The 3,835-nt window shown below is 52.5% G+C and overlaps 1 long non-coding RNA gene across 1 annotated transcript in view; it reads right to left on the bottom strand.

Moving 5' to 3' along the window:
• Positions 1–1,404, bottom strand: part of LOC109289323 — a 19,282-nt gene extending 17,878 nt beyond the window's left edge. The window contains exon 1 of the long non-coding RNA XR_002095334.1: positions 1,317–1,404. This is a non-coding gene — a long non-coding RNA (uncharacterized LOC109289323). The remainder of the gene's footprint in view (positions 1–1,316) is intronic.
• Between the last annotated feature and the right edge of the window lie 2,431 nt (positions 1,405–3,835).

Here is a 3,835-nt window from a genome sequence, read left to right as displayed (position 1 = left end):
CAGAGGGCCCCCCTGTCCAGCCAGCCAGGCCTCTGCATCCCAGGACATCACCAGGAGCTGTATGTCATTGCCACCAGCAGGGATGGACTCTGGCCACCAGGCATGCCTGTCATGCCCACCTGGTAAGCCCCACACTGAGAAGAGGGTCCTCCCCACCCCTGTCCCACTCTCTGCCCAGCCCAGCCGAGCTCCCTTCTGGCCCCCAGAGTTCTTCCTGTACAACATGTGGGGAGGTGGGATGCAGTGTCAAACTTGATTGTGCAGCCAGTGCCCCCTGAGCTAGGCAGTCACAGGCCTCTCATGTGGAGAAGGGCATCAGTACCAGCAACAATGTCACCTTGTGTGGGGGGGGGGAGGTAGGGGTGGGCAGGGACATGTACTGTAGGCACAGGTACTCCTTCAGATGGCAAACATTGCAGGGAAATGCGAGCTTGTCTCCTGCACCATCCCATGCCATAGTCCCACGCTAGGGTCTTCGGGGTTCCTGGAGCACCATGGTGATCAGCAGCAGCAGGGCTTAGTGGGTTGTCACCACTTGGTCCACACAAACAGCTCCTTCTGGCATGCCTGGGACACTTTCACCAGGGGCACGCTCAGAGGATGCCTGCCCCGGGGCACATCTCCAGAGAGACCCCCTGGGAGAGGATGAGGGCACCACCACTTCTGCCTCACAGTTGTCCATGAGCCCCTCGCCCACCAAGCCTGGTAGCAATGGAAGAGATGGCCTGGCCTGGAGTAGAAGAAGTAGGGAGTGGGTCAGGAACATGCACAGCAGGTGCGGCCAGGAGCCAAGCCTGTCCTGGCCTGGAAAGGGGGCAGGGAAGGTAGGCTGCTTGTGACAAGCACCTAGTGACCCATGTGCCCCTGTGGAGCAAGCAGGGATGGGGAGTTAAGGCAGTGGCTGCCTAACAAACTTACCATGGTTCTTGAGCACCCATGCATGCACAACCCCCAAGCCTCTTTCTCCTGGCTCTGCAAATTCAGCAGCTGCATGCAGAGGAGAGGAACACAGGGATGCACCTTCAGAGTCAGAAGGAGGCTTAGTCAGGGCCCTCTGTATGTTCTGGCTCTGGCTGGTCCCATGGTGGAGGAGCAGCTGGTGGACTCATGGGGCTGGCATGCAGAGGACGTAGTGTGCAAGCAGGAGAGGGTTGTGTGGGAGCTGGAGAGGGACTGGGCAGACTGTGAATTCTGGGACAGGCTCTTGGCACTTAAGGAGAGATGCACTGCTCTCAAGAGGATGGTGGAGGCCAAGAAACGGCAAGCTGTTGTAGTTGCCAGGGCAGTAGAAGCCATGGAGGAGGACTGCCAAGCACTAGACACCATCCTGGCTCTGGTGGTCACCTTCATCCCACCCGCTGGCCTGCCCCCAGCCCTAGGCCTGCCTGCCCTCTGGCAGCCACCAGCCACAAGCCCCATAGTGGACTTGGGCTGAGGTGCAGTGGCACCTTCAGTGGCCAGGTCCCCTTCCAACTGCCCCCCCCGCCCCGCACCTGCCCTGGCTCCATTTAGCCCCAGAACAGGAGCTGCCTGCAGCAGGACCAGCACCACGTGCAGGCCTTGCAGCCCTGGCTGCTGGCTGCAGGAGGGGGAGTTGGTCATGCTGGCAGAGCAGCAACCACCCTCACCCCTGGGTGACCCTCCGCCCCCACCTGCTGGCCTTGCCATGGCATGCATGTGCACCCGCAGTGGTGTAGCCAGTGGCCAGGGTGCTGGGCACCTGTCCCCAGGTTCCACCCCATGGGCACCCCCATCCCACTATCCTCCTCTCCAGTATAGCACACAGAGCACTGTACATAATCTGCATGGAGAGCTGGGTGCTTTATTGTTGGTGAGTGGGGTGGTTGGTGGTAGGGCTCTGTGAGTCGGGGTGAGGTTCTGTTGTTTGGGAGAGAGGGAGGGTCTGCTGTTCAGGGGGGTGGGGGGACAGGATCTGTGTTTGTAGAGGGGAATGAAGTGCTTTCCAGAAAATTGTCTGCAGTGAGCGTGGTGGGCATGATCTTATAGACATAATCAGACCAATGGTTGTGGTTGGTTATAGCCATCCACTGTCTGTGCAAGGACTTGACCTTCATGTGGCATTGCCACACTGAGAGTGGCCTCTCTCATGCATCCTGCCCAACAGGGCCTCATAAACATGGGCGGTCAAGCGTCCACCCTGTGCAAACTGCCCCTGTATCTCCACATCCTCCCAGAGGTCCACAAGGTTGCACACCTTCTTCTGGCTCAGTTAGGGCCCTAGGTGCTTCGCTTAGGTCTGCACACAATGGTGGCCCCAGGCCTCACTGGGGAGGATGGGGAGGAGATGCTGGTGGTGGTGCCTCCCACACTGACTTTCTGGGCACCCATACAGCTGTCCTTGTGTGGCTGGCCCTGGACAGCACTCAGGAGTGCTCAGCAATGGGGCAGGGCCAAGGTCTGGAAACTGCGTGGCAGAGGCAAATGTGCCACAGTGTGTGAGCATAGCTGCAGAAACGGGATACAGTGCTGGGGGTGCAGAGGAAAAGGGAGCTGGTGCTGCCCTCTTGCCACAGCCAGGCAGGTAGGAGCCCTGGGGAGCTCTGAGCACTGGGCAGGGCGAGCAAAAGGCTGCGGCCCTTTACAACACTTATCTGTGGCCAAGGAGCAGCTCTGGCTAGTGGACAGGCTGAGCAGCAGCAGCCTGGGTCCTGTCCAGGGGGCAGATGGGGCTTGCACTCCCCCAAACTCCTGTGCAGTGTGTCCCAAGGCACAAAATGGTTGCAGGCTTTTACACCCTGCAGCTGGGGGTATTAGCACTAATTTTCCATGGTATTTAAAACCCTTGTAAATGGGCAGAGAGTAAGAGCTAATGGTTTAGTGCAACAATATAAAACACCATTGGGCCTTGTCCTAAACTTGTGTGTCAAACACTGTCATCAAATTATACATATAAGATGATGGGACATTTTCTGATAAAACTTTTTTCTTTCATAAAAATTTGATTTGTGGAAAGTAAAATACATAAGGCTGGGACATTAAGTCTACCATTTTTTCAGAATGAAACATTTTCATCTTTTTAATGCATTTTCATTGTGGTTCTTTAAAATGATCAAATAGGAAGATGATAATATATATAAAATAAAAATATTATATTGTTTGAAAGTCAGAATCCAAGTAACATATTTATATCAATCCAAAATAGTTTTCAGAAATTTAATTTCACTGGAAAATGTTTAAATGATTAGTCTTATTTCAGTTACAGACTAGAAAAATAATTGAAACTGTGGAAATTGCTACAAAATGGAAAATCTAGTTCTCACTTAATCCTGCAAAATGTGGGGTGCCTTTTGAGTGAAACTCAAAGCCTTTCACTCTCACTGAGCATCCTGGCATGTGAGGCAATCAATGGCAATATCTAGCCTGCAAAATTAACAAGCTCAGCAGCAGCATATTCACACATGCTGTGCTGCTCAATGCAGGCTATTTTCTGAAGGAAGCCACTGTGTGAAGGGACCACTAGTTTGAATCTTTTAAACTGGCTTATTTCTAAAAATAGCCTATACATGTGCATATCTGTGGCCATGTTTGTGATCTAGACATAGTGACTATCAAGTAAGGGCTCGCTACTTCACAGGGCTGTGAATACTGCAATTCTCAGAGTGACCTACTGAAATATTTGCTTTTATGTAAAATATGCTTTGTAGAACTGCTTAATACTACTGACACCCAGCACAAGTACAGTTTACAAATGAAAGCTACTGAAGATATAGGCTAGGGACAGAAATTACACATAAACCAGTATAAGTGATCAGAAACCAGTTCAGATCTGTAACACAACCGAAGTTCAGTGTGCATAAACTGCTTTCAAAATAAC

Source organism: Gavialis gangeticus, unplaced genomic scaffold, assembly GCF_001723915.1.
Source record: "Gavialis gangeticus isolate Ggan-Ray unplaced genomic scaffold, GavGan_comp1, whole genome shotgun sequence".
NCBI classification, from domain to species: Eukaryota; Metazoa; Chordata; order Crocodylia; family Gavialidae; genus Gavialis; species Gavialis gangeticus.
Note: the sequence above shows the minus strand (reverse complement) of the source record. Positions and strands in the feature narration are given on the sequence as shown.